Genomic DNA, 12,299 nt, shown 5'->3' on the forward strand with positions numbered 1-12,299 from the left:
AAGATTGCTCCTCCCACGCACTGCCTTTCTTCATTTACAGTAATGACCCTGTTTACTCTGTAAGAACCTGAAGACACTGCATATTTAAAGCAGTTTAATCACTATTATATGTGAGGCCCCGGGATGTCTAACAGATGTTTAACCTCTACAAAACTATAGTGTCCTAAGTTCCTTAGGGACAACAACAACAGTTAAATCGGTTTGCAATCGGCTTGTAATGCCAACTAGTGTGTCCTTGTTTTCCACTGTTTTTTACTGTCACGGTTTACTGCATTGTGTGGCTGAAACTGTATAAATATCAACATCCACTCCTTGTCTTCAGTAAAGTGCACAGGATTTGTGAGGAGTTACAACATAACGGGCCAACATCCAACATGTTTAAAGCCTATCAAAAGTAATAAGAGTAGTACCTTGGGTTAAGAACTTAATTCGTTCCGGAGATCCGTTCTTAACCTGAAACTGTTCTTAACCTGAAGCACCACTTTAGCTAATGGGGCCTCCTGCTGCCACCGCGCGATTTCTGTTCTCATCCTGTAGGAAAGTTCTTAACCCGAGGTACTATTTCTGGGTTAGCAGAGTCTGTAACCTGAAGTGTCTGTAACCTGAAGCATCTGTAACCCAAGGTACCACTGTAGTCTCAAGTGTGCTTAACTTGACTTTGGTGACTAGATAATACTTTGCCCATGGAAAATGCTGCCCAAGTGCATTTTCAACTGTTGCTTGGCCTGACCAAAACTTTGTTGATGCAAGTCCCAATCCAAAGAGTCACATGAATCCTGCCTTTAGGAAACTGTTTTTGAGCCCCAGGAGACTTTCAGAAGGGGCTGCTGCTAAAAGCAAAGAGAGAAACTCTGTGCAAGTTCCTGGGCAAACATAAAGGATCTTGACCACAGTATTTATTTACTAGCTGATCAGATGTGAAGTACAAATGAGTTTCCTAAATGAAGGAATGAAAATCCTCATTAGCATGCCAGTCCAACACCCTTCTCTTCCACAGCCTCCCTCGTTGCTCATTTCCATGCCTATTGTATGCATCTGTGGTGACAAAGAGCTTCTATATGTACAAAGAGTTGGCAATTTTTCATTCCCAGCGACTAGCTGCATGCCTGCAGTTACTCTATGTCAACCTGGCTTGAAGAACTCTTGAAACAAGTTTGGTGAAAGGCTGCAATTAATATAACAATTTAAAAATGCATTTGTACTTGGCACCTGAGACAGAGACTTTGTTACTCCATTGCACATATGTAAAATATTGCATCTCTGCAGGCATGAAAAGAGTCAGGACTGGGATTCTAATGAGATGTCACCATAGTAAAACAATACATTGTTTTGTTTTAAAAAAAATCTTACAGTGGCTTGCTGGTGGTATTGTGGCTCTTCTAAAAGCCTACTTGTATGATTTTAGAAAAACGTATTATGATGAGAGACATGTGCTCCACCTATTTAGTGCTGATTACAGGTTATAGTAATGTTTTTAAAGAACAAATAAAATGGAAGTAGATAAATAGATGGGGCCTACTTGTAAGGGATGTTCCTAGGGGACCAGATTTATCGGACCATACCAGCCCCCTACCTTGCAGAAATCCACTATGTTGAATACCGCAGACTTCTTACAGCGGCTAGATTAAATGTCCTTGACTCTGCGATATTGTGGGGAAGGTACAGGGGAGTACCATACGCCCAGAGAACCTGTCATTGTGCCATGGGTGTGGTTGAGTCCACCGAACACATTCTCTTGACTTGTCCTTCTTATGCAGAGCTTAGACAAAATTTTATAGACCCACACCTATGTCAATTTAGCTTCCTACCCGGAGAAAACCAGGTTTTACACTTGCTGAATAATGTCACTAGAGCTATACCTTCCTTGGTGGCCAAATTTCTTTTTTTAGCTTTTAAGCGTTGCAAGACTATAATTGACTGTATTGATATGGGGCTATCTGTTTAGCCCATTTTAGTGTTGGCTAAGTTCTAAAATCTTCCTGGATGTTTTAACTGTGTATTGACAAATGTACTTTTTTCTTACTGACGGTCGAATAAAAGGTTGATGATGATGATGAAGGGGCACAACACTTTCTACTGTGGCTCAAGTGCTATGCTGTACAATTAAAATTGCTGCTTTATACAGTGATCCTGCGGTAGAACCTTTAAAAAAGAGTAATCTCTGCAGAACGTGACCTGTAGTGTAGCGTGCAGTATGAAGAAAACAAGTCCAAATTCTCAACATTTGGCATTTTTCTGGAGAAGGCACTTAAATATAGTCTTGGTAGCAACCTTACATGTTGTAACGTAAGTGTCAAGATTAAAGACTGCTTATATGTTTTCCAGTGTTTAAACCACATAAAAATTTAAGCATAAAAGTTAAACCAATATATAAGCCATATTATAGAAGAAATGTGTGCAGCAGCTACACAATCTAGATGCATGCAAAATCTCATAACTATACAACCGTCTCCCTAAAATAATAGCATCAATGTTACATCACAAGTAACTTTTATGAGTCGTGTTTTCTTCAAAAACTAGCACAAGTTTTCAATGGGATCTGCATAACTGGTTTCAACTGCTGCCTGTGCCAAGTAACACACCCCATACTCTCAAATAAGTGAGCATACAATTGCAGACTAAGGTTTTATCTTATTTTAAGCAGGAGTGGGTGGATCCAAAAGGGTGGAGCACCCACACAGAGGGCCATTAACTTCACCCCTTATTTCCTCATTTCAAAAAATGGGCTTTAGCCATTGTTATGTACTGAGTTGAATAGGATCCAAACTGCAGCAGTCTGACTGGTCCTAGAACAATAGGATCCAAAAGGCAGCAGTCTGATTGGTCCTAGAACAATAGGATTCAGAATGCAGCAGTCTGATTGGTCCTAGAACAATGCAGCAGTATGATTGGTTGGCAGGAACCACCCAATCATGCTCCAGATAGAAGTGAATCCACAACCTGATTGGCTTACAGTAGAATTCCGGAATTAGCCAATCATGTGCAGCCCATTGTGTAAATAATGTATATAAAGCAGATGCTTTGAGGGGACTTTCATTCATTCCTCCTCACCACTATGAGCTGAATAAAGAGCATGAAATCACTTTGCGACTCTGAGTATATTTCAGCCATGGTAACTACAATGCATAGAACTGAACTGTAGGTTCAGTTTTCAGGGACAAATGATGAAGTATTCTTAATTCCTGGGTTTCAGCCTACTTTTTCTGGCTATAGTGTTGCTGCTGGTATAGCAGTAGTAAAAGAAATAAACCTTGCATTTGCTCAGAGAAATACAAGGTTACTTCTCATGAAAACTTCACCTATCAGATAGTTTCCTATTTCATGTAGCATCAAGATCTCAAGCTAATTTATTGAACAGTCTGGATACTGATGCTTTTCCTCCTACACGTATGCAACAGTTTGGCTCTAAAAGTCTACTTTTGGCTTATCAAAGCAGGGCAACCTTCTTTAACGCAAATATAAACCAGTTACTGTGATACATGTATAAACAAACAGGAGCAGTCAATTAACATGCCATTCATGACAGTGACTGCAGCTACATCTAATGTTATGCAAGCAATAAATGAGGAGGCCTTGCAACTAAACTTCAGAATGGAAAACGTCTAACTATTGTGCGTTCATAAAGAAGTAAAAATCCTCTTTTAAGTATTTATAAAGATCTCTTATGAATGAACTTAGTCAGTTTCACATAACTGGGGAAAACAGCAGCTCTCCGCCTCCAGGCATTGAAAATTCTCTGTACTCCTACAGCAACTTCCATTTCAAAACAAAGTAATCTCTTATTAGTGTTTCTAAATATGAAATGTGACACTAAGAATTAATTTTCATCCGATTCTAACTTTATCTGGTGCAGCTTTAGATCTACATTTTCTTATTTCCATCAATGCCTGTCTTTAGCAACAAAAAACTAGGCAGACATCAGCCAAAAGTATAGTTAATGTCATTTTTAGTTTAATTGGTCTGGTGGTGGAAGAGCTGCTACATTGTACTAGTGGCAACTGTAAGATCACAGCCACAAAGGCACTCTGTACTGTGAGAGTTCAGATGGTCATGTCTAAGCTTAATAAACCAAGTTATTAATAAGTCTCTTGGACTTCTCCCTTCAGAGTGGGAGCTAGCAGTCTAGGTTTTACAATGACAATACTTTCTTAGTTCATCCGATCCAAGAAACTATGGTTAGCAGTTTTGGAAAGAGGCAGGATATTAAGACAAATGCAATCTATGATTTAATATTCTGGCTTGTTCCAAAGTTGTTAACCAAATTATGTATGCAATGTATGTATGTATAAATGACAAGCAGTATGCTATTTTATACAAATAAATAAAACTGAATAGTTTCCAGTTGTGTGGACCAAAAACTTGTTAATTAAAGACTTCCTGTTTTGTATGCTGATTTGTGCAAAGAGAGGTGCAAAGGGCTAAGAAGCTCATTCGTATCTTATTAAGCTGATTTATGGTTATCCAAGTGTGGCCACTGTGTGAAAGCCTGGGCATGGCTTGCAGTTATGCATTCTCTTAGAGCTTAATTCTCCCTCCATGTGTAACTCTGCCCCTCCTTTTCTCTCACCAGTGTGTCGCTTATGTATGTCCATTCCTTTCCTTATTTTTCCCATGGGCAAGCTGGCCCTCCAAACACACGGCCTAGAAAAAGATGTATTTTAAAAATTATTATTATCCCCTTACATAGTTATTGAAATGCCTCTCTCCATATCCACCAGTCCAAGTCCTAGTATTGGGGGGTGGGGTGGAAAGCTGCTTGTAGTATCACCAAGTGGTGTGACCGGGAACCTGGAGCAAGGCCTTCTCCGTGGTGGCCCCCCAGCTATGGAACTCCCTCCCCACAGAACACAGATGGCCATGCCACAGATGGACTTTCACCGCTTGGTGAAGACGTATTTATTCTCCCAAGATTTTGGACGCTGTGTGAGCTTTACTTTGCTTTTTAACGCCTTTCTGATTGCAGTAGCAGCCATTTTTATTTGTTCAAATGCAAAATAAATAAATAAATCACAACTAAATCTGTAAAAAGAACTTCTTGATAAAGCAGTATCAGTACTCTGACAAGGCGTTTTGTGGCTTTGTATTCCGTCCTTGAAATATATGACTACGTAATAAACCTTGGGACTTTGACTAATCCTGTTGATTGACACTAAGATATTTTATACAAATAAAAAAGAAATAGAAATTGCTGGATTGGAAGGAGACCTAAATGGCATCTAGTCTGGCTATTTACACGACTGCAGATCCTTACATTAGCAAAGGTAATTGGCAGTGTAATTAAGACTACAGTGCATAAGATCCTTACATTAGCAAAGGTAATTGGCAATGTAATTAAGATTACAGTGCATAAGAAGCTGGCTGAAGGAAGGACCAAGGATTATGGTAAGATTGTCATATGGATAAACAAGTTATCACCATGTTACAATTTTCTCAAAGCAGTAAATTCATATCAATGTAAATGTAAACAACATCCCCCCCCCTCCATATTTGCACTATCAGCAGGGATGGGAAGGAAATTGCTTGACCTGTGGTATCACATTGTCATATATACGAGTTCAAAGAAGGGCAGATGGGGTTGCCGTCACTTTCCTTTTTGGCATTTTTTCATGAAAGCTTTGTTAGCAAACATGGTTTGTACTATGTATAGACTTGAAGGGGTGCATTAGCCTTCCCCAGAGAGATCTTGACCATTCAGACCACAATCTACCTGTTGACTCAACACCATTGTGACCTCATCTGGCAAGACGGTAGATTTTCCAACCACAAGGGCCTATGTTGAAGAAGCCAATGAAATCTAGATGTAACTCTGGCCATTAATTTTAGCCAGGCAAATATAATTACTTTATGCTGTTTTGCAGGTTATCTACTATAATTTGGTTCCCTGTAATTGAATTCCCTTTCCTTACCTTAGTCCTCCCATGTTTTAATGTTGCATGTTATCTCTATGTTATGTGATTTATTTCTATACTTTAATCCCAGAGCCATTTAGGTATTGCGTAAATTTTTAAATCATCTAAATAATATGAATCAGCATAATGAATATTCAGTCAGATTATTAGCTTTCAACTGTATATATTTTATCTGATTTCCCCTCGCTAGTATTTTGGAAAAGGTGAGCTTTTCAAATCCTTTACAAATGAATTATAGGATCTACTTATTAATAGAGGGGAATTCAATTTAGGTTAATGATTTTTAAAATAAAGATATAATAGTATAAAGCAACCCTTCTCAATCTTGGGTCCCCAGATGTTGTTGGACTACAACTCCCATCATCCCTAGCTAGCAAGACTAGCAGTCAGGAATGACAGGAGTTGTAGTTCAACAACATCTGGGCTCCCACAGTTGAGAAATGCTGGTAAAAAGATATAATAGTATATACAAACATGTCTGAAGAGGGACATGGATTCATGCATTAATTGAAAGAAACTGAAATAATTATATATGTGGTCTCCCAAGTTTTTGAGCTTAATTGTATTTTTAAAATTTAGGTAGACCATGTAGTAGTAAATAACTAGATAACTAATTTGTTATGGATAGGCACTAATATTGGTTTTGATTAACATTTTGTATCTTCTTATGTATAGGAAATAATGGTGGTTCCAATTATCACTAGAAATATTATTGTCTTACAAGTTGGCAAACAGGTATCTCTTGGCAAAATCAGTTGTGTAATTTGGCACTTGGCACGATCTAGCCCAGAGATTTTTAATCCTTTTGTGTCTGGAATTCTGGAAAGTTTGAGAAAGTGTTAAGGGCACCGATCACAAAATGGCTGCCGCCAGGGATGTGCCCAAACACAAAATGGCTCCTGCCTCCAAAAGGGCAAAGAAAGAATGAAAGAAAATAAATGGAAACATAAAAGGGTTGTAATATGGAAAAACATTTTAATTTTCAAAAAAAAAATAAGTTTGAACAACTTTCTTCTTTGCCAGACACTGTTGAGTTGTTATGTTGTCTGTTACTGGTGTGCTGCTGTAAATTAGAGTTAGAAAATAAAATATAATTGAATCCAGAAATTATTTTGAATTACTACAGCCAGCCATACACATGCATATTTACAAATAAAAAGTGTGTGGTAGATGAACAATACTAGCCCAGACTGGTGTGATGTTTAAGACTGAATATCACCTACAAGCTTCTCAATATTTGGTGTGTATGAGAAGGTTAGAATAATAATAATATTGTTGCTGCTTTTGCACTGTGTTCTCCCCTCCCCAAACATATTGGGAGCCAGACAAGAGGAAATAGTGGTGATAATAATGATGCCTCTGAAATACCTCCACCTGTAAAAACAACACCACGTGGTAACAACCAGGGAAAATATTATAATTGTTATCTCTATCATCATTATGATGCCTCTACATTACACTTCCTGCCCCCCCACCCCCACAGAAACAACTTTGGAACAATCTCTACTATAAGAAAAGAAAGCATTGCTATGTCCTCACCTCTCTTTAAGAGCTGTGTGCTCCACATACTGGCAGGCAGCAAAATAGACAATGCAGCAATGGGAGCATTCTTGCGTTTCCTCCTCTACCACCATTTTTTCATAGTTTCTCAAGCAAGCTGCCTCCGACTGTTCACATGGTCAGTGGACAACAAAGTCCCATCCTTCTTTCCTTACTCCAAACACACCTATTGAAAAAGCCTCTCAAGTAGGGCTTGCCAATTGCTCGATGCAGCTGGTAGGCAGCAAAACAAAACAAATACTGCAGCAAACACATAGAATCAAGAAATAGAACATAAGACAGAAGCAAGAAAGCTCACTAAAGGGGAGGGAGAAACAGCAGCTTTTTAGTACTGCAAGGATTCCTGTCACCTGGGGTCCAAAGAACTTGGTCTTCAGTCACAGCTCTCTCTACATTCATTAGCTAAAAACATGAAATGTGGGAGCAGCCATGCTGGCTCATTTCACAGAAATTGCTTAGAAGGGTACCTGGACATTTTGCTTCGTAACTTTCCTTTTAGGAGGGCTACAGATTTTATTTTATTTTTTAAATGAAAACTCAGAGTCTGGGGTCCTTGCAAGAGGCACCAATGAAGGCTTTTGTGGGTACCATGGCATCCACAGGTACTGGGGTTGGTGACCCCCCTACCTAGCCAAAGCTGTGCACTTTAAAATCCTATCATTTCAATGGCAGAGATTTATGTACTTAACTATTCAATTAAAATGAATGGAACAACAACTTTTACTGGATCATGTACTCTCTTATGAAGTAGCCTCTGCCACCACAGTCTGATTTAGGAGTAAGCAGGGCTGCTGTTTGTTTTGACAGTTCTAGCCTCAGGCCTTATTTTTAAATAGACGTAATAAAAACATTACATTACATTCATGTAAAATACTTGTTTTCAGTATACCACTTCTCTAAGGCTAGCAGTGTGAATGAGATCTACATGAAGGCATTTTTACGCATGATCCACATATACTTTCCATACTTAATTCCTTTACTTAAGCCTCAGATACTTAAAAAAAAAAACCATTATGCAAGAGAGACAGGAAATGTAGATTGAATTTGCATACATTAAATATGTGGGAAATGTAGAACACTATTTCCAGATGGCACCAGAGGCCTATGCTTGAAGGAGGCTGCAGACTCCCGGGAGCCTAAAAGGAAATCTCTTGAGAAAAAGGGTGGAAGACTTGCACAAGCTTCTGTACTACATAGGTTAGGTCCAGATTACATTGGAAAATCATGTTGACAATGAACTGGATAATGATTGGGGGCAATGCCTGCCCTGCCTTAAATGAATCAACCAACATCTTATTGAAATACCAGAGTATATGAGGAACAAGAAGAAATCCAAAACATACACTTAGATTTATCGGATATAATGGGCATTGTCAAGACGCTACTGTGTTGTCAGAAAAGAGTTGGCTTCCAATTCAGTCATGCTCAGAGTAGGTCCACTGAAATCCATTGATTTAAAAGGATCTACACCAAGCATGTTTTAGCTGGATACCATCCAAGATATATAGATGCTGAACTGTCTTTGAAGCTTGACAAAAATTGGTCTGCTTTTCAAAATAAACAGCTGACGTTTATAGGGTTGCCATATTCTGAAGAACAAAAAAAAGAGGACACAGTTGCCGACTTCCACTTTTGGATCGACATGACGACTTTATCCATTAAAAAGAGGATGTGCCCTGGAAATGACGACATATGGCAGCCGTGAAAGTAGTACCTGCTGTTTTAGTTCTCCATTGCTTGTTCTTTGGCACTACGGAATGGAAGGACAAGTTGCTTTTCAAACAAAGGCAGATCTAAAGGTTAATAGGTAAAAATCCCAAACATAATAGGTAAAGGTTCATACCATTAGGTCCAGTTGTGACCGACTCTGGGGTTGCAGCACTTACTTACGCTTTACTGGCCGAGGGAGCTGGCGTACAGCTTCCGGGTCATGTGGCCAGCATGACTAAGCCGCTTCTGGCGAACCAGAGCAGCGCACGAAAACGCCGTTTACCTTCCTGCCGGAGCGGTACCTATTTATCTACCTGCACTTTTGACATGCTTTTGAACTGCTAGGTTGGCAGGAGCAGGACTGAGCAACGGGAGCTCACCCCGTCGCAGGGATTCAAACCGCTGACCTTCTGATCAGCAAGTCCTAGGCTCTGTGGTTTAACCCACTGCGCCACCCACGTCCCGATAACATAGTAGGTACCATCTAGCTAAACATATGCATGCTGGAAAGATCTGCAGCATATTACCTCTGAAGCGGCATGTAAATATACCTTTGGTATATATTTTCGCAGGACATGTACTTGGCCGGATTCTGACCATTAGGATTTGCATGGAAATAGCATGTTTTGAAGCAAGATAATCATATTCTTCCAAGACATTCCCCTACAATAAACTTTTAGTAATCTTTAGTTACCTCAATGACACATGGTGCAGAAAAGTTGGATATAAATGACTGCAATAAGCAGGTCTTCTATGTTTTAATATGGTGCACTGCCTTGCTGTTTTATTATATGGCAGTACTGAAAGACTTCCACAAAGAAACAAGTGGCTATTTTTCCTGCCTGTGTTTTGACAGTTAATTTGTCTTACTCCAATCAGAGAAAAAGCTGGCATAGGCACAGCCAATATTCTACGAATTATGTTCCCACTCACTGCATTCTGGAAGACCTGGCCTCCCTTCTTTTGCTTCCTCCCACTAAAATGCATTAACAGTTCTTTATTCTTCACTTTGCTACAAACCTAATTTAAAATGGTAATAAGACTATAGAGAACTAAAGGTCTTTCTTCTTTTAATTTGTATATAGACCAGTTGTCTGTGCTTACATGTTTTGGACAAGGTCTGTTACGAATGCAATGCCAGCAATACTTCAGGGTGGCAAAAGGGCAGTCACTCTTAAAAAACAACAACTGGTAAGAACACTTCATTATGTGAAGAGAACAATGATGACGAAAGATAGCCACTGTACCCGATAAGAGACCAAGGCTGGTTATCTTCATGCATGGGAAGCCAATGGGAAGCCCTCCGGAGTTGACCAACTTAACTAGAGTTCTGTCTACCACCTTGTACCCTGCTTATTAAACAGAACTTTAAAAATACACATTTTGAACTGGGTCTCTCGTTTCATGATCATGGAGGACCAGAGGACCCCAGCCCACGTAGCAATTGGATGAGCTGTCTTAACATTGGGCATTATGAGTATTTTATGTGTATTTTAGTGAACTGAATAGAAAGATTATGAATCACGGGGGGCATGGAGAGATTGCATATGAACTTAACAATGCTGAGCTTATGTTTTTAGTTGCCCTTTTGTTAACGCTGTTTTATAGATTATAAATGCCATATCAATTAGTTGCCTTTTTGTTATGGCATTTATCATCTATAAAACAGCATTATCAATTGCTAATCGTGTTAATACGCCTTTTGCTGCAATTGTGATGTTTGGCTTATTTTTTTAGTTGCTGCTGTGTTAATAGCATTTTATAGATTGCAATTGTTTCATGCATGATGTTAATTACTTTGTAAATCGGGGGCGTTTTTTCCATTATGTTTTATTACATTATTGTTATTTAATGTTTGTAAGCTGCTGTAAAATTCATTTCAATGAAAAGCGGCAAGGAAACACAATAAATCAAATCAAATGAGAAGCCCCCTGGTATCTTCAGCTGGGGATAAAGAGACCTCTTGAGACCTGCTGCCAACCACTGTAAACTCAGCTGGACGGAGGTTAGAGGTATAGTAGCTATGAATGAAGCAGGTGTCATTGGAATCCTGTTTTTATGTGTGTTGGAAACCACCCAGAGTGGCTGGGGCAACCCAGCCAGATGGGCGGGGTATAGATAATAAAAAAAGAATTATGATCCTGCAAATTGGTGTGAGAGATGTCTCAAGCAGCCTACATACTCAGGCAACCTGCTGCAGTTCTAAGAGGGAAGATCCATGTAAAGAAAATGAAGGAACCTTTTATCATATGTGGTGGACCTGTCCCAAGGTGAAAGACTTCTGGGAAAAGATTTATAATGAATTTTAAAAAATGTTGAAATATACATTTATAAAGAAACCAGAGGTCTTTCTTCTTGGAATAACAGGTTTGGAATTGCCCAAGAAAGATGTTAAATTATTTTTGTATGCCACAACTGCTGCTCGTATTTTGTTAGCTAAAAAGTGGAAAACCCAAGAATTAACAACGATAGAAGAATGGCAGATGATGGATTTTTCGGAACTAGCCGACCTAACTGGAAGAGTCCGCGACCAGGAGGAGGAGGAGTATCAGGAAGACTGGATTAAATTTAATGATTACTTAGTTAAATACAGTGGTACCTTGGGTTAAGTACTTAATTCGTTCCAGAGGTCTGTTCTTAACCTGAAGCACCACTTTAGCTAATGGGGCCTCCTGCTGCCGCTGCGCTGCCAGAGCACAATTTCTGTTCTCATCCTGAAGCACAGTTCTTAACCCGAGGTACTATTTCTGGGTTAGCGGAGTCTGTAACCTGAAGCGTATGTAACCCGAGGTACCACTGTATGTTAAGTTAAATTAAGTGAAAACAGCTTGCAGATACTTAATTGGCTTAGGATTTTATGTTAAGCGATGAATTAATGTTTAATTTCATAATGTGAAGATCTAAGGATGTTAAATTTTATAAGAACTGTGATTTGGAAAACTGTTAAAAGGCTGTGCAATGAAATTCAACCAAGGGGAAGCGAGGAAGTCACTTAACAATGTTAATAAGTGTAATTTTCAATAAGGCTATGGTTTATGTTTGTTTGTCTTATGTGCTTGTTTGTTTATAATGTTGTGAAAATCAATAAAAAATTGTTTGGGGAAAAATGAAGAAAATCTA

This window comes from Podarcis filfolensis (assembly GCF_964270895.1).
Source record: "Podarcis filfolensis genome assembly, chromosome: 10".
In the NCBI taxonomy this organism is placed as follows: Eukaryota; Metazoa; Chordata; class Lepidosauria; order Squamata; family Lacertidae; genus Podarcis; species Podarcis filfolensis.